This window comes from Protopterus annectens, chromosome 7.part0, assembly GCF_019279795.1.
Source record: "Protopterus annectens isolate FY-2018-M chromosome 7.part0, PAN1.0, whole genome shotgun sequence".
In the NCBI taxonomy this organism is placed as follows: Eukaryota; Metazoa; Chordata; order Ceratodontiformes; family Protopteridae; genus Protopterus; species Protopterus annectens.
The window spans coordinates 1,720,947,418-1,720,966,676 of record NC_056739.1 but is presented as its reverse complement, the minus strand read 5'-3'; the positions used below and the strand labels follow the sequence as shown (position 1 = coordinate 1,720,966,676).

General features: G+C 44.9%; 1 protein-coding gene and 1 non-coding gene across 2 annotated transcripts in view; both read right to left on the bottom strand.

Moving 5' to 3' along the window:
* The window catches only part of FURIN (furin, paired basic amino acid cleaving enzyme), a 1,258,063-nt gene that overhangs the window by 61,702 nt on the left and 1,177,102 nt on the right, over nucleotides 1–19,259 (bottom strand). The window lies entirely within an intron of this gene.
* TRNAF-GAA lies at nucleotides 3,769–3,841 on the bottom strand. Its single transcript has one exon. It is a non-coding gene; the product is annotated as a tRNA-Phe (tRNA).

Sequence of the window (19,259 nt, the reverse complement as noted above, 5' to 3'; positions counted from 1 at the left end):
ACTTGGTCGACTTCTTCGAAACAGTCACCAAGGCCATTGATGAGGGAAAGGCAGTCCCATACAGCCTACCTTGACCTTGCAAAGGCTTTCGACACAATACCCCACTCGGGTATTGTAGAAAAACTTACCAGCTTAAATGTAAACCCATATGTCACAAGATGGGTTGCAAACTGGCTTAAGGACAGAACCCACAGGGTTAGAGTTGCTGGCGCTATGTCAGACTCCAAGCCGGTCACAAGTGGTGTCCCACAGGGCTCGGTCCTTGGCCCCCTATTGTTCGGCATCTACTTCTCAGAAGTACAGGCCAACATGGGAGGACTTTGGCTGACAAAGTTTGCTGACGACTGCACTGGGCGCCATAGTGGAAAGTGCATCGGACACAGATATCCTTCAGAAGGGACTCACGGAAACAGATAGCTGGTGCCAGAGCCATGGCCTGAAGTTAAACGCCAAAAAATGTGTAGTCATACCCTTCGGGAAAAACAAGGTAACCCCAAGCTGCCATATAGGTGGCAATCCACTAAGCACAGAAGAGGTTATCAGGGACCTGGGGACCCAGGTTGACAGTGGCCTTTCTTTTGACACTCACGTTGCTAAAGTGGTTAGAAAGACCTTCTACATTGCCCACCTGATCATGAAGGGATTCACATCCAGATCTAGTGAGGTCATTGTTCCCCTGTACTCTTCACTTATCAGACCAATGATAGAGTACAATGCCCCATATAGGATGTATCTCACCCGACATCTGCAGCAATTGGAGAGACCCCAAAAGTTCCTCACCAAAAGGATAAAGGGACTCCAAAATCTGTCATATGCTGCCAGATTGAAGAAACTCCAGCTCTATTCAGTCGCATACCATCTGCTCAGAGGTGACATGTGCCTGACATACAAGGCCATGTCCAACCCGGAATTAATGGACATGCTCCACCTCAAAAAATCCAAATCCACCAAAACCACTAGAGCAAGCGACTTAAACCTTAGCACGGATATAAATAGGACGTGCTGGAGGGATAGATTTATCACTCAGAGACTCCCTATGCTGTGGAATAAAATCCCGGTCCATGTGAGGCAGAGCACCTCGCTGACTCTGTTCAAGAGAAATCTTGACCTGTGGATGGGAGATCGTAGGTTTACCCCGGGAATCATCTCTGTGTCACTGCTGGACAGAGGCACACCAAACTAATGGGCACAGTATTTTTTCATATAAGGGGTGGCGTAAGCCACAAAAATTTGGGCTAGGCTTATAAATGCCTTAGGGCAGATAGCCTAGTATAAACCTATGAACCTATGTGGTCCAATTTGGAGTGTCTGATGAAAGTGTGTATGGTGGGGACCAGATGGCTGCTTCCAGGATGGAGGTTGTGTCTAGGTCTTTGAGAAAGGCTTTGGAGGTTGCCATGGCCCAAGTAGAATGAGCTCTTACTCCCTAGGGTAGGTTCTTGCCATGGTGGGAGTAGCAGAAGCAAACAGTTTTTTTAATCCAACAGGAAATCGTTTGGAGACTGCCTTGCCCAGAGCTCTAGGGTGGAAGGATACAAAGAGCTGGTTTGCCTTTCTGACAGACTTAGTTTTGTCTAAATAAAACCTTAGTTGCCTGTGCACATCCAGAGAATGGAGTATCCTCTCACTGTCATTGGTTGGAGAGGGGCAGAAAGTGCATAAATAAATGCACTGGTTTATGGACAGTTAATTGACCACTTTAGGCATGAAGGAAGGGTTAGAACTTAGGGTCACCCTATCCTTGTGGAAGTTAGTGTAGGGAGAGCAGGCCATTAAAGCTTGTAACTTTGACACCCTTATAGCTGAGGTAAGCACCACCAGCAGTACAGTCTTCCATGCGCATATTTGGAGTGTTGCAGCACTAGCTGGTTCGAATGGGGGTAGTGTGAGTTTTTCCAGGACGCCGTTTAGGTCCCTGTGGGGTCAGATGGGTTTTCTTGGTGGTCTGATGTCTTTTTAGGAATAATTTGACATCTAGCCTGGCTAGTAAAGGGGGTTCTAATGGTCGACAGGCAAAAACTACTGACAGATGGACTTTCACTGAAGAGTACGAAAGACCAGCCTTAATGAGTTCACACATAAGTAAGAATTGGGGGGGGGGGGATCTGCCTGACAGGGATCCCTATTTCTTATGGAGACACCAGTTGCAGAATCTTTCTTATTTTCATAAGTAGGATCTCCTTGTAGTAGGTTTCCTGGCCTCTCTCAGGACTAAAAGCATGTTCTCTGAGTAGTGGTGTCTGAAAGGAATTAAAAGTTTATTACCTAGAGTACTAGACCTAACATCGGTTGGTGAGGATGAATTAGAGTTCCCTTCTGTTCTGAGTAGGTCCACCTTGTGGGGTAACTTGCGGTGATTGCCCTCGGCTAATGAGAGAAGTAGGGGGGACCAGTACTGCCTTGGCCCATAGGGAGTCACCAGCAAGATAGGCTCATTGGTTGGTACTAGGCTACCGGCCCTAGAGCCTATACAAGCCTAGCCATAACAATTCCATGGCCATTTCTTTCCACACTATTTACTTCCCTGGACCCCTGTCTAGCAGGGTGACTGATGTGATCCCCGGGGTGAATTTTCTTTCTCCCATCCAATTGTCAAGGTTCCTTTTGAAGAGGGCCAAAGAGGTGCTCAGCTTGACATGTATGGGCAGTCTATTCCAGAGTCTCAGGAGTCTCTGGGTCAGCAACCTATCCCTCTAGCATGTTTTGTTTATTGTGATGACAATGTTTACATCCCTGGAGCGTGGGGCTCTGAGGGATTGGGATTTAAGTGTAGCATGTCCAACAGCTCTGGGTTTGACATGGCCTTGTATGTTAAGCAGAGATCGCCTCTGAGTAGACGATATGCGACAGAGTATAGCTGGAGATTTTTTTAGATGGTCAGTATAGAGCATCTACTTTAGGCCTGTGATTCTTTTAGTGAGGTATTTCTGCGGCCTTTCCAATTGTTGCAGATGTCTTGAGAAGTACATACCAAACGGGGCATTGTATTCTATAATGGGTCTAATGAGGGATGAGTACAGTAGGACAATGACCTCCTTTTTTCTGGATGAAAAGCCCTTAGTGATGAGGTGCACCACATGGAAGGATTTCCTGACTGTTGTGGCGATGTGGTTATCGAAAGTGAGACCACTGTCCACCTGTGTCCCCTAAGTCTATTATCACACCTTCAGTGTTTAGTGTACTGCCACCTATGTGGCAATTCACAGGTACATGTTTTTCCCCAAAGGGGATAACTATACATTTCTTGGCATTGAGCTTGAGCCCATGGCTCTGGCACCAAGCATCTGTTTCTGTAAGACCCTTTTGTAGAGTATCCACATCATTTAGGGATTCAATAATGGCTCCCAGTTTTCAGTCATATGCAAACTTTGTTATTCAGAGTCCCTTAGTGTTGGCCTGTACTTCAGAGAAGTAGATGCCAAACAAGAGCGGTCCCAGGACTGAACCCTGAGATACTCCACTTGTCACTTGTCTGGAGCTGGATTTGGAGTCAGCTACTTTTACAGTGTGTGTTGCGTCAGTAAGCCAGTTGGCAACCCATCGAGTGATGTAGGGATTAATGTCCAGCTTAGTAAGTCTATCTATGATTCCAGAGTGGGGGATGGTGTCAAAGGCCTTGGCCAGGTCCAGATAGGCTGTGTGGACCAAAAGGTTTCCATGCCGAAACCCAGGCTTGAACCAGGGACCTTTAGATCTTCAGGACCAGACATTAAAACGTGTGTATTGACAAAGGTCTGACAGATGGGTTGAAATCTCAAAGGAGTCTGCTGCCGAAACCCAGGATTGAACCAGGGACCTTTAGATCTTCAGTCTAACACTCTCCCAACTAAGCTATTTTGGCTTGAATATAGTTTTGGTTTATTCTTCCTGATTTTTAGGAGGACTTTTTGAATGAGAGGGAAGGGTGGAAATGCATAGAGAAACCGCTCCATCCATGGAATGCTGAAGGCATTTACTCTCCAGGCTAGTGGAGAGTGATACTTGGTGCAGAATTTCTTCAATTGTCTATTCTGGGGGAGGCAAACAAATCTACCTGAGGTGTGCCCCACCGGTGGACAATGTCTAGGAAAAATGTCCCTGTTCAGCATCCACTTGTGTTTTAGAGAAGATGTTCGGCTGAGAATATCTGCTTGCTTCTTGTCCTGGGAAGGGATGTATGTTGCCTGCAGGGATAAGTTGTTTCTGGAAACAAGGTCCCAAATTTGGAATGTTATCCGGCAGAGGACGTAGGCATTGGTCCCTCTGTTTGTTGAGATACTCCAGGACTGTGGTGTTGTCTGTGAAGATTTGAAGGGGGCCTGGTTGTAGGATAGGGAGAAAGGCTTTCAGGGCCAGAAGAACTGTGGTCATTTCCCTCACATTGATATGTTTCTTTTGGAGAATAGGGTGCCAGGTCTCCTGTACCATGAATGTTTTCATGATAGCCACCTACCCTAGGTCTGATGCATCTGTATGCATGTGCTGGGTTGGAGTGAAAGGCCTAGGTTCAGTAGTATTTGTTGAATTTACCACCTTAGTTCTGCTTTGAGGCAAGGCAGGAGTGTAATTTGGCACTCTAGAGGAAGTTGGTGTTGTGACCACATATTTTTCAAGTACCACTGCAGTTTTCACATGTGCATTCTGGCTAAAGGCAGCATAGGGATGATGGCTGCCATTAGCCCCAGGATTTGCAAGAATTGCCTTGCAGATATCTGTTGAACCAGTAACAGGTTTTGAAAGTGGGTAGAGAGGGAAAGAACTTTGTCCCAAGAGAGGAAAGCCTGCATGAAGTCTGTTCTGATCCTGCAGCCCAGAAAGATTTTGCCCTGCAGGGGGGTTAAGGATGACTTTTGAATGTTGATGGTGAATCCCAGGCTTTGAAGCAGGGAAGTGGAGAACCTCAGACGGTTTTGAAGGGTGTTCTCTGTTTCTGCTAAAATGAGGATGTTGTCTAGGTAAGGATAGATTTGGACACCTTTGGTTCTGCAAAAGGCTATAGCTGAGGCTAGGCATTCTGTAAATACCCTAGGTGCATTAGATAAACCTAAGGGTAAGGCTGTACACTAAAAGTGAGAGCAGGGCCAATTTTCTGTGGGAGGGTTTTATGGGGATATGGAGCTTCCTTTAGATCTAGTGTGGCCATAAAGGTGCGGGCTGGCAATACTGGGAGTAGAGTTTGAAGGGATAGTATTCTGAATGATGGACCTTTTAGGAATGGGTTTAGAAAGGACAAATCTAGTATTAGTCTCAAAGGCCCATCATTTCTGGGGGCTAGAAATAGTCTTGAGTAAAAGCCTTTTCCTTCCTGTCCTCGAGGGACGGGTCCTATATTTCCTAAGTTCAGAATGTCTTGCAGTATCGGAGGAATGAGATGCAGTTGAGTTTTTGGGGGAAAAGGAATGCCTCTTGGAGGGGGATTTCCCTTCCATAAAAGGAAATATCTGTTTTTTATTATTGCCAGCACCCGCGGCCTGATGTGATGGATTTCCAAATGAAGAGGCAATGGGAGAGGCGGGCTGACAAGAGGAGGTGGGCAAGGCAGTCAAGCAATGTTGGGTCCACTTCTATCATGAAAAGGCCGTTTTTGAGTAGGTTGTGAGGCAACTGGTCTGGATGTTGTCTGCCTCCTGGTTTCTCTCCTATGTCTGGAAGAGGAAGTGGTAGCAGAGGAGGGGGTCCTCCTGACAAAGGTAGTCTTAGCAGGGTGATTTCTGTAATATTTAGGAATGGGAACCACTAGTAGGTGCTTTATGTCTTGAAGCTCTTTACTTTTCTCCTGCAGGTTTTTGAAGAGGTCTGTAAACTTTTTTTCCAAACAGGAGGTTGTGGTCCAGCGGGGCATCTAGCATTTTTGACTTGAAATCTTCTGGTAGGGGTTGAAAGTGTTGCCAAGAGTATCTGCAGAGTACTGATGCAGAAGCTGCTGACTGTGCTGAGAACTCTACTGCATCATAACTGCATCTAATAGAATGTCTGCCTACCTGAGAAGCCAGAGACAGTTTTGATGTTATCTCAGTTTTGGTAGGGCAGTCAGGGGTGGATGACAGGAGAAGTAGGGGCTTGTGATACTAGGTCCAAGGCATATTTTATCATATGGTTTGACAGTTGATAGCTCTAAAGGCTAGGATGGAAGAGGCATGAGGTATAAACCTTATTTCCTATCCTGTTCATATTTTTGCTATCTTTGTCAATAGGCAGAAGAGATGCTGATGGAATTGGTCTTGATTGCTTGTCAGGGGATACAGAGATCACAACAGGGTCTGCCAGGGATGGTTTTACCAGGAATTTCTGTTGATCTGGAACTTTATAGAGCCAGTCAGGTCTCTTAGGGGCAAGTGGTTGTGAGTCTGGGTTCTTTGATGTTGAGGTGAATGCATCAAAGTAGGCAAGAATGACTGGTGGGATGGCTGAAGGTGAGGGAGATTCCACCTGGAGTAACTCAAAGCATCTCTTTTTGAGTTTCAGTAATTTGGTAAGTGTCCCATTTAATGTATTCTTTCACCTTTGTGATGGGTCTCCCCAAAGGTGATATCCTCTGGTGAAGCGTCCCTTTCTATGGATTCCTCATCTGGGGAATAATATTCAAGTGGAGAGGCAATTTGAGATGAACAGGAGATTGAGTCATCTAAGGATGAATAGTAAGGTTCCTGTTCTTCCCCTTCATGAGCAGTAGGAAGAGGGAGAGAAGTGGCTGAGACAGGCCTAGGGCTGAGCACTGAAATGGTGGAAGGAGAAGAGGCTGTGGGCCTAATGGCCAAGAAGGCCTGCATCAAGGAACTGGTGAAGGATTGCCAGTCTGGAACTCCTTCAGAAGGGTTGAGTCTGGTGTTTTGTTTTCTGTTTCCTTTTCAATGGGAGTAGTCTTAGGAGAAGGCCTGGATTCGGGGGGTCTGGGAAGCGTTAGGGGCTTCAGGCAATGGCTTCAGGCGTTGGTCCCACGATACCTGGTTACCCCTCGACATCGATAGGGACCAACATCAGAGCTAACTCTGTGGATGCACTGGCCGTTACTTCCAAAGTGGTTTCCTCGAGGAGAGCCATCGAAGTAGATGGATCTATCGGATGTCCCTCAACTCCTAACTTACCATAAATGTAGATGTTAGAGTGTATTCGCTGTCGCAGTCATAACATTTGGGTCATCTCTGCCAGGGTAGCCCTCGGCTGGCCTGAATACCAGAAGCGCAGTATTTCTGAGCCGGCTGCTGCAGGTTCAGGACTGACGTCAGGTCGTCAGTAGTATAAAGTAAGGCAGCAGATGCCATTACATAAGTTTTTCTTGCCCTAACCTGTCAGGAGACCCCAAGTAGGAACCAAGTTCTGGTGGAAGAACCTCAAGAGCAGAAAGTAAATTATGTCCCTTCTAAGGAAAAGAAGAAAGGGGGATGGAGGGAGGGAAACCAGGACTTCAACAGTGAATACACTTGAACATCTACATTTATGGTAAGTGTACACAACTGTACTATGCTCTTTGTTTCACTGTTGCAGTCATCACATTTGGGTTGATTCCCAAAGCTGAGGAAATGGGTGGAGACAGTCAAGGAAATTAGGGGGTGGCTAAGATGCCCTGCAAGACTGCAGAAGCAAACCCTGCCCTGGATTTGGAGAAGAGAGCCAGGTGGTATTGTTTGGTAAAAGTATGAGCAGATGTCCAGATGGCAGCCTCCAGAATGTCCCTGGTGAGGACTCCTCTGAGGAAAGCTGCAGAGGTGGAGGCTGCTCTGGTGAAGTGACTCCTGACCCCCTTGGGGGGAGGCTTTCCATGTTGTTTGTAGCAGAAATGGATGCAGTGTGCTATCCATTTGGAAATGGTTTGTTTGGAGATGGCTTTGCCTTCTGCCCCTGTAAGCAAAGCTAACCAGCAATTGCTCAAACTTTTTGAAGGATTTAGTTCTGTCTAGAGAGAATCTGAGCTGTCTGTGCACATCTAGAGAGTGCAGGATCCTTTCCCCCTTGTTCGGGGGATTAGGAAAAAAGGCGGGCAAATGAATGGATTGGTTGAGAGCCACACTGGACAACACCTTGGGCATGAAGGATGGGTTAGTCCTGAGGGATATCCTGTCAGCATGGAAGATGATGAAGGGTTCCACAGCCATGAGTGCTTGCAGCTCAGAGATTCTTCTGGCTGAAGTGATGGCCAGAAGGAAAGCGGTCTTCCTGGAGAGAAATTTTAGCTCTGCAGAAGAAGCTGGTTCGAAGGGGGGGCAGGGTGAGCTTTTCCAACACAAGGTCCCAAGCTGGGGTTGGTGCTCTTCTGGGTGGCCTCAAGTTGCTAGCCCCTCTTAGGAACTGTTTGATCAAGAGGTGTGAGAAAAGGGGCTGCTCAGTGGGAAAATGAGCAGAGATAGCAGAGGCATGAATTTTAATAGAGGAAAAAAGAGAGACCACTGTGTAGTAGGTCAGCTAAGTAATCCAGGATGAGAGGGAGGGATGTGCCATATTGGCTCCCTTAACCTGAATCCAGATGCAGAACCTTTTCCATTTGTCAGCATAAAACTTTCTAGTGCTAAGGCATCTGGCCTCACTTATAACATCTAAAACCTGTTTGCTGAGGATGGCAGATTGACCGGGGTATTTGAGAATAAGCCAAGCTGCCAAATTGAGTGTCTGCAATTGGTGATGCATGAATTCCCCTTCCCTCTAGGTCAGGAGGTTTGGAATTGGAGGAAGATATCATGGTAGCAGTGGGGGCAGGCTGCACAGCAAGGGATACCAGTGCTGGCGAGGCCAGTCTGGAGCTATAAGAATTGTCCTTGGTTTTTCCTCCTTTATTTTGAGCAGTACCCTGGGGATAAGGTAGTGGAGGAAAGGCATAGACCGATAGATTGACCCAGGGGAAGGACAGCACATGCACTTTCCAAGCCATGCAGTGATGCTCCCTGGTGCAGAATTTGCTGAGCTGATGGTTGGTGTGGGAAGCAAAGAGGTCGACCTTCGGAGTGCCCCATTTCTGAGTTATTAGGGTGAAGGTTCTTCTGTTGAGCCGCCACTCATGTAGGTCCAGAAGATTTCTCCTTAATTGGTGTGCCAAAGAGTTGAGAGAACCTAGTAGGAATTGTGCTAGCAGGTGGAGCTGCATGGCAGAGGCTGTGTGCAAAAGGGCCATGCCCAGCCTGCAAAGAGGGTATGAGTGGGTCCCTCCCTGCTTGTTGACATACCACATTATAGTGGTGTTTGTCTGTTTTGATCAGAAGAGCCCTTGGGGAAAGAAGGGTTTTGAAAGCTATCAAGGCATGCTGTACAGCCATCATCTCTTTTTGGTTGATGTGCAGAGGGATTTGCTGTGGGCTCGATTGGCCCTGTATGTACCGGACATCCAGGTGTGCACCCCAGGCATAGTCTGATGCATCTGTGGTGAGGGTCTGGGCGGCGGGGGTGGTGAGAAAGGTAGTCCCTTGTTGTGGGAGCATGCTGTTACCCACCAAAGAAAATCTTTTCTGAGGCAAGGAATTACAGGTATAAGAGTCTCCAGGTCTTGACAGTGTTGACACCAAAGGCTTTTTAGGTACCACTGAAGTTTCCTCATATGCAGTCTGGCATATGGAATGAGTAGTATGCATGATGCCATGAAACCCAGCTCTTGCAGGATCTTCCTTGCAGATAGCTGGGGTCTGGTGGCTAGTTAAAGAGAAGTAGGTTGTCAGGAAATTTTGCTTTTCTGGTGTATGGAATGCCATCTGGAATGCTGTGTCCTGGCTTGCTCCCAGGAATATAATCCTTTGGGTGGGCACCTGTATGGATTTCTTTTTGTTGATTCTGTACCCTAGGGAGGTTAGTAGGGACTTTACAAAGGCCAGGTGCTTGAGCAGCTTTTCCCTGGCTGTCTGCCTGTATTAGGCAGTCATCTAAGTATGGGTAAATCTGGATATTTCTTTGTCGGCAAAGGCCAGAGCCAGACAATTTGTGAAAACTCTGGGAGCAGTAAATAAGCCAAAGGGAAGCACAGAGAACTGAAAGCGCTGAGAGCCTGCCCTGAAATGGAAATATTTCCTGCATGATTTCCTGATAGGAATATGGAGGTAGGCCTCTTTTAGATCTAGGGTGGCTAGCCAAGCATCCTTGGAGAACATGGGTAGAAGCTGCTGGAGGGTGAGCATTTTGAATTTTGGGATCATCAGGAAGGTGTTTAGAATGGATAGATCGAGGATGGGGTGCCAGCTACCCTCTTTTCCTGGGTACCAGAAAAAGTCTGGAGTAGAAACCTTGGCCTATCTGTTATGCAGGAAGGTGCTCTACTGCCCTCATAGAGAGCAGGGAAAGGGTTTGCTTTTGTGCCTCTGCCCACTGGTTTGAAGGGAGATCTGGGAACCCTTTTGGGGTAGGAAGGGTGTGGAATGAAAATTTGTATCCCTGGGACACTATGTTGAGAACCCAGCAGTCGCTGGTAATGGTGGCTCAGATACTTGCATAAAAGGAGAGGTTTCCTGCTATGGGTAAGAGAAGGTGGGCAGAGGGAGGGGGGGTAAGGTGAGTCATTTTGAGTTCTTACCATAAGGGGGTGGCTTAGAACTCTGGTTTTGAAGTGGAGATAGTCCACTGCTTAGAACTCTGCATTCCCTGTGGCTGCTGTCTAGGGGGGGTCTGGGCTGGACTGGCTTAGTGGGAGCAACTGTTTGCATAGATTTTGCTTTTTCTTCCATTTTTTAAGACCTCTTCTGCCTTAGTGCCAAATAAGTTGTCTTTGTGCAGGGGGGTGTCCAACAATTTATATTTGACATGGTTTGGCAAGAGCTGCTCCTTACGTCATGCATGCCTTCTAATGACAAATCCAGTGACTGCTGTCCTGCAAAAACTTCTAGGGCATCAAAACCACAGTGCAAGGTGTGTTTAGTTACTTGACTTGCAGAATGCATTAACTCTTGTAACTCTTTAGATTCTGCACAAAGCAGGAAAGGAAGACATTTTTGTTTGGGGAGTTCCAGGGCATGTCGCTGAAATTTTAGCATATGGAACTGACAATTTAGTGCCCTGATAGCAAGAGTAGCTGAGGTGTATACTTTACCTATCTGTCTAGTGCTCGGGAATCTCTATCTGAGGGGGTGGGATTCTTAGCAGAGGTTGCTTTAATCCCTTTAGGCCCTTGAGAAATTATCTCAGGGTCAGCAGTAGGATTTTTAAAAAGAAATTTGTACGAGTCAGGGATGCTCAAATACTTGTCTGTTTTTCTGGGTGCAGGAGGGAGGATGTCTAGAGTCAAACTGGATTCCAGGAAAACATCCTCCACAACATCCAGGACTGGGGGGATGTCCAAGGGTCTGTGCTGTGGAAGATCTAAGAGTTCCCTGACTTTCTTTTTAGACTGAGTAGTCCTGACTCTCCCACTGGAAATGCTCTCTTAAGGTATGAAAGTTTTCCCCATAAGAAAAATCCTCTGGGGGAGAGGCAGAAGGGATGGAATACTCTGCATGAGAATCCTGATAAGTAGAGAGGGGTTGAATGTCTTCATATTCAGATGCATCAGTCATCTGACTCTTGTTCAGTCAAAACTACAGGGGACAGATCTCTTTTCCTTTTGGAGGGGGTAGCTTGACTTCCCCTGATCAGCATGATAAGGTCTTCCGCCATTTTAAGCATTTGAGACTGAGGCAAGGAAGCAGGTGCCTGAGATTGGGTCGTCGGTTTTTTGGGTGTGGTTCGTACCCTGGCCCTAAGAAACTCTGTAGTTTTCAAAAGAACAGTAGTTGCGAAAGAAGACGTCAGTTTGTGTCAAGAATCGCTAGTGCGAAGGACTTCCTCAGAAGCTGGTGCCTGCTCAGTGGCTCCAGATACATCCAAGATAGAGACGACCGCAGGATCCTTAGTCAAAGAAGAGTTGTGCGGCATACTCCAAAAGGGTCTCGTTAGCCTGCGAATCCACAGAGGCGGGCATCAGGGGCTGTGAAAGTGCCTCACTGAGGACCAGAGAACTGATGACTAGCTTAACGGAAGTGGGATCGGTAGGTCTGGACCTGTGCAGTCTGTCTCTATCTTTATCTTTATGTTTTTTCGGAAGGTCTTCTGTTGGATGGCTTACTGAAGCCATATTGGAGTTCAAGGATTGTAAGCGAAAATATCTAGTTACAATAAGGGCCCGACGACAGATAGTTCTGGTGTTGAACAAAGCACAGAAGTGACAGCAGGAGATGTGGTCTGGGCCTCAACAAGTGATGCAGTAAGAATGAAAGTCTTGGTGTGGTATTTGCATTCCACAGGCAAAACAATTTTTAACTTTTTCTGACATCTGTTAGTGCAAGAAAAAAGGATCCCTAACAGGGTATTTAGCTTTAAAAGACTTCAGCTTCAAATCGGTAGACAAAACTCTGGTAGTAGCTGACCGGCACTTGTGCAAACTGCTTCTGCTTCGAGCTCCACGGCAAGAAAGACTGATGTAATGGCGTCGGCTGCCTTACTTTATATTACTGATGACCCAATGTCAGTCCTGAAGCGACAGCAACAGACGCAGAAATACTACACCTCTGGTATTCGGGCTGGCCGAGGGCTACCCCGGCAGGGATAACCTAAATGTGATGACTGCAACAGTGAAACCCGAAGAACATCCATGGCATCTACCAGGAGACCCTTGTGCCAGTGTGCTCTGATCTTTGGGTTGAACAAGATTTTATCTGGCTTCTTAGGAATTGGCTCTGCTGTACCAGGATACTTTCAAGCCCCCTGAGCAGCTAGGTCTATATATGTTCATCAGCAGTTGGCACCACTCAGGAAGTAGAGAAGTCAGCTCCAAACACCTAGAGGAACACAGACTCCTCAGAGAAGGGTGTATTGGTGGATCAACCCCCTCATTGTTTCATCAATTCCAAAATGTTACAGAAAGTGACGTCCTGTAGATGGGAGCTTGGAGATCATTCTAGTCATCCCAGTCTGTGTCTTCAGTGATGGATTTCAGGGAGGAATCTAAATGTCTCCTCTTACATGCCTGTTTTCTGGGACCCTACCTCGATGGGACTTTTGGAGATGGGTCAGTCAGACTGGGAGCTCACATGGTGAGCTGCCTCAAGACTGAATGAAGCTAGCTATCCCTGTTGACCTGGATATGCAGAGTCAGATGCAATCTCTATAAAAAGATGGAACAGAGCAGAGCCTGTGGAAAGCACCTCTTCACTAGAGCTGTCAAGAATCCTTTTTTGTGTCTTGGATGCTGAGGCAGAGATCAGGGCTAAAGAGACTTGCATCTTTGGGGCAAGATGTAGAAAGAACCTCCCCTGACCCAGAACCAAAGTTGCCACTGGAGCTGAGCTATCAAGTACTGATAGAGTGAGGGAGAGGGACAGATCCGAAAGTTTCACTGTCATATCCACACAATGAGCTCCACCACAGAAGCTTCGGCTCTGAGATTCATCCTGATCCAAAGGCACTGGAATGGAAAGAGTAAAAGATACTGTGTGAAACAAAGTCAACAAGACTGTCAGCTCTGACATGGATCCTCCCTGAGAGTCTTGGCAGCAGTGCATCTCTGATCCAAAGGATGGACCAGAGGAGGAAATATCAATGGAGGGGTTGTTGGAGCATTCTCAGAATACCCTTTATCGATGGTGCCAGGAAAACTCCTTAGTTGAATTTGTTTCCTAAAGACTCTCCACATCATCCTGTCGACATCTGCTTTGGTAAGCCTCCTTGATGACTGAATGGACCTGGAAGATGAAGGCACAGGTGGTGGTCTTAAACAGTATCTCTATGGCAAGAAAGGCAAATGGAGTGGAGGACTCACTAGCTTCAGCGAGAAATAAGGAGGAGGAGTTGGTGATCAGATCCACTGAGGAGTCATGTCCATCTGTTGAGGAATTTTTGGTGGTGGACCAAAACGTTCCGATGGGACCGGAGACTGTTTCCTGGTTTTATCAGACTTCTCTTATTATTATTTGTCTTTCTCCCTTTCTTTTCCATAGTTTTTTTCCCCATTTTAGCTGGGGGCACAGCAGGAGTGGCGATGGATGGAGAAGCCTAGGGTATCTGTTGAGGGATCTGACCTTTTAAAGCTAGTTTGTCACTATAACCTTGAAGGGCCCTGATACCAAAGGAGGAACATACTTCACATTCGAAGTCAAGATGAGTTGCCTCAGGGCAACAGATACAAAGGGAGTGCAGGTACTGCAGTGGGATCTTGTGGCCACAGGCCATACATTTTTTGAACCCTTGAACCTTGTCTGCCATGGGAAGGGCAACGTACAGACCAAAGCTCAATGAGGTCTTGCCAAATATAAAAAAACACTATACACTAGCCAACTACATATATCACCAAGATTTTATTCTTTAAAGATGGAAGATTTAAGTAAACAGAGTTAGAAGAGGAAATTAGTAAAGACTATTATTATCAAATACAGATATACAGATTTTTTTAAAGATGTATACAGATACTAGATGGGAGGTGAAAGAGGAGAGAAACTGCCAAAAATGGCACCGAGAGGAACTTATCTGCAAAGTTTTGTCAGAGTCCTCAAAAATACATTTTTCTTGATCAAGCAGCAAACAAAATCCTAGGGGAGAAGTCAATCCTGGATCCACAGCTTCAAAAACGTGGACAGATCGGATCTGATAACCCAAAGGTTGAATTGGATGAAAAAAGACATTAGATCTACAGATGCATAATAATGCTCAGGAGTGGGAGAAGTTAAGTTTAAAGGAAAACAGGAGCAATTTATATAATACTGCAGTGAATGCTAACTGATAAAGAAAGAACACATACATGCAATATATAATGCATGAAAATGAAAGTATGTGCAATTACATCTTAACTGTTTAAAAAAGAGGGATATGTTAATCAGAAAATACCTGATCAGTGTGTTTTTACTGGAGAAACGATGTGAAACACAAATTTGATAAATAACAGGCTCTGAGCTATTAAGCTGCTTATTGTAGTCAAGGGTACAGGATTTGATTAATTCTACCTCCATGTCTCTACAGTGGAACTCTGAGCAAGTCACATGACCTGCACTTCCAGGTCATCCCTCAAAAGGGACACTGTGCTCAATTAGCCAATGTGGTTAACAAGTATAAAAAATAAGACTGACCACTTATAGGACATGCAGAATGAATACACGCCTTTTAAGAATTAATAGCTTGACAAGGAGCATAAATGGCATAACAGCTGCATCCAGTAAACATCCTACAAAGGGAAAAAGCCTACAAAAGGCTTTAACTGAAAACACGTTACACAATCAATTTTAGTCAGATTTGAATGTTAAAAGCTTGTCAAAAATAACCTTTATTAATTGGTTGACACGTATAGCTTTTCGATGAAATGTTCAGTTTAGCTGGAAACAGCATCTGAAAATGAATTATATTTTTTTAAACAAGAAACATCTTTAACCTGAGTTATTACCTACTAAAGTATAATTTATATCTTTTTTCTGTTGTTCTCCAGCTTTTGCCCTGATTTATCCCCTTATGACTACTCCTGGGTGGACCCCAAAACTAATATTTTTACAACGTCTGCCAATTGCTCAAAGCATTCTCAACAAACTCTGCTGCCTCAACCAAGCCTCTCCCAGACGAATCTAAGAAGTATGCACCTCAGCTGCCTAGCCTTAATGGTATAATCTGTAAGCCCTGTTAGGTGTTCTGTTGCTCCCTGCCAGGCAAGCCAGCAGCCTAAACCCCTCTTATTTTCCTATCCATGTTCTTCCCTCTCATCTAGTTCCCTGATTTACTCTTGCTTCTCTCTTAGTCCAACCCTGTCCATGGAGCGCCCTGGTGTGCTAATGTGCACTTTGCATTTGTCTACTAGTTGGCATCCTCTCCCCGCTAATATCTACTTTTATTTCACTACTCTAATATTCTCCTTAAACTCTAACTTCTCCTTTTCTCCCTCTCTCTCTTTTTATACTATAGCCGACTCCTACCCACTATTTCCAGGTCCTCTCTACTTACCTTTCTGCTAGTCAACACTCCACTGATTGGTTTTTGATCCTCCCCTGACCCCCCTTTGGTTTTACCACTCTGTTAGCCCTCTGAGTCACTCCGCTCCCCTACCCTGCCCCCAATTCCCACCCGCCCCGAGTAGCTCTACCTTTATCTCCCCATAACCACACCCACCTTGAATTTTGGCCAATTAAAAAACACAACTCTAACTCCCATTCCTTCCCACCTAATTAACTTCATCTTCCTCTCACTGACTAATCACCTAGCCAATCGAACTTATTTACCATCTCAACTCCCACCCACAACCCACATACCCTCTAATCCTTCACAACTCTCCACTCATTCACCTTTATTAGTCACTAAATAATTCATTTACCTACACCTCTCTTACTACCACATCTAATTTTACAACTAAATAGCCTTAAATAGCCCCTCTTCACAATGCTTCCAAAACCCTCATTCTTACTAACTCTACTCCTTACCTTAATCTATCTTTACTACCTCACCCAGCCCAGTTATTCCTACCACTCCCAACAATTCCATGTAACTAACCATCTTACCTCTTCTCTCTCACACTCAAACACCCCAATTTCACCACACCTGTGCCCTATAGAAAACCATTTACTTTTTCCATACAAACTTATCACCTCTCAAAAATGCTCTACACACATAGTTGTTTCCAAATCCTACCAAATCATAAGAGAACCAAATCTATTCTCTAAACTATCCAATTATTTCTCCAAACTATTCCGATATTTCATTAGCAACCTTCTATCTGGTGACATCCATCCTAACCCAGGTCCTACCTCCTCATCCAGTTCAGGCAAATCCTTACTACTTACCTCCTTAAACTCCCAAAGTATAGTTAACAAAATCCCTAACCTCCATGCCTGGTTGATACACAATACACCTGACATCCTATCTATCTCAGAAACATGGCTAAAGCCCCATATAAAAGACTCTCAAATAATTCCACCAAACTATTCTATCATTAGAAAAGACAGGTCCCACAAGAAAGGTGGAGGAGTAGCTCTCCTCTACTCATCCTCCATGTCAGTTACACCTTATAACAAACCTACTCCTCAATTTAACAACGCTGAACTACTCATAACTCTACTTCAAATTAACAAACACATATGTATCGTTCCCCTCTATCCCCCCAGGGGATAATATTTCAAGAAAGGTGGAGGAGTAGCTCTCCTCTACTCATCCTCCATATGTCAGATACACCTTATAACAAACCTACTCCTCAATTTAACAACGCTGAACTACTCATAACTCTACTTCAAATTAACAAACACATATGTATCGTTTCCCTCTATATCCCCCCAGGGGATAATATTTCCACACTCGAAGACATTCTCTCCTGGCTCACCAACACCATTAGCAATGAAACAATAATCTTAGGTGATGTGAATATCAACTGGGCCTCAATCCAGTCTCCCACACACCCACTCAACATCAACCTATATAATTTTTCACAACTTATCATCTCTATAACACACCCCTCAAAATACCTCTCCAACAGCAACATCCTGGATTGGATCTTAGTCTCTCATCCCCATTATTACTCAAACAATGGTACTCTCCCTGATCCTCTTAGTGATCACCTACTCATCTACACCTACCAACTCCCCTTACTACTAGATCGCACCCACAATTATATTACCTTAAGTAACCAAAAAAACTTCAACCCATCAACCTTTGTTAACTCCCTAAAAGCAATAAACTGGAACTGCCTAAAAACCTTACCTTTAGATAATGCAGTTGCCCACTTCAACACAACTTTCTTAAATATACTAGACTTCCTTGCTCCACTAAGAACAAAGGGAATAAAAATTAAAACCGCCCCTTGGCTTACCAAAAACACACTAGCTACAATGCAGCAGAGAGATAAAGTCTGGGCACACTATCAGAAAAATAAGTCCCCCTCACCCTTAATGAATATAAAATACTTAGAAACAGGGTAAAAAAGCTCATCATCCATGATCGACAAAATTACTTTTCTATACTCCAAAACAATAACAAAACAAACCCTCAGAAATTCTGGAAAGGTGTCTCCACTCTACTTAATCCTAGTAAACCTGTCACCCCCACCCCAGACCCTAATGCCCCAGATGCCGACTTAGCTACTCAAGTCAACTCTTTTTTCACTGATTCTATTTTAAAATTAACCTCTTCTTTCTCTAAAACTTTCGCCAACTCACCCCCATCCACCCCATATAACACCCCACCCTGCACTACTACCACTCCCCCTCTCACATCTACCAACTCTATACCCTCTACCACTGCTCCTACTCTCACTTCCTCTACATCTTCTTCACCCACTAATAACCCCTCTCCACACTCCCCACCATTCACACTAAGACCCATACCCACTTCTACTATTCAAAAACTACTTCAGAAACTAAAACCTAGCACTAACGCTCCTGATAACATCTCTTCCTATTTTCTTAGCATATCTGCTGAAGCAACTGCCTACCCCATTAGCATACTAAACAATCACTCTATCCAAGAAGGCATACTTCCCCAAATCTGGAAAAAAGCCTTCATCATACCTTTACATAAGGGTGGTAACAATAACAATGTTAATAACTTTCGCCCCATCGCTATCCTCTCTCCCATCGCTAAACTCCTGGAAAAATGTATTCAACAACTACTTCCTTATCTCTTAGATAACCACTTCCTTATCTCTTAGATAACCACCTGCTAACTCCCACACAACATGGATTCAGACCTTATCACAGCACTATGACAGCACTCCTCTCCTTCCTTGAAACTGAAAATAAAGCCCGGGACTCAGGCCTTATTGTCTCTACCCTTCTACTCGACCTCTCTAAAGCCTTTGATACTATCTCACACAGGCTGCTTCTAAACAAACTTGCAAAACTTAACCTATCTCACTCATCATTGAACTGGTTCTCCAGCTCAGTAAAATGGAAAAAGGCAACCTCCTCATTCCTTAATACCCCAACCGGAGTTCCCCAAGGCTCCATATTAGGACCCCTCCTCTTCAACATATTTATAAATTATTTCCATACCGCTATCCCTCTCTCCAATATCATCCAATATGCAGATGATTCTACCATTATCTGCTCTGCCACATTTATCCCCTCCCTCCTAAAACTAACCCAGGAAGCTTTTTCAACCACTGAGCAATGGATGAACTGTAATCACTTGGCACTAAATGCCTCTAAAACCAAGTTAATGATTTTCACCCCCTCTAAACTCAACTCTATCAATATAAACACCTTCTCTATTACTAGTCAGAATAACATTCCTCTGGAGCTATGTCAGAGACCAAACTACTTGGAGTCCAAATTGACAACCAACTAAAATTCAACTCCCATCTACAACTAAATATCAAAATAACCCATAAAAAATAGGTATGCTTTATCGGCAAAAGTACTTCCTTACAATTGCCACTA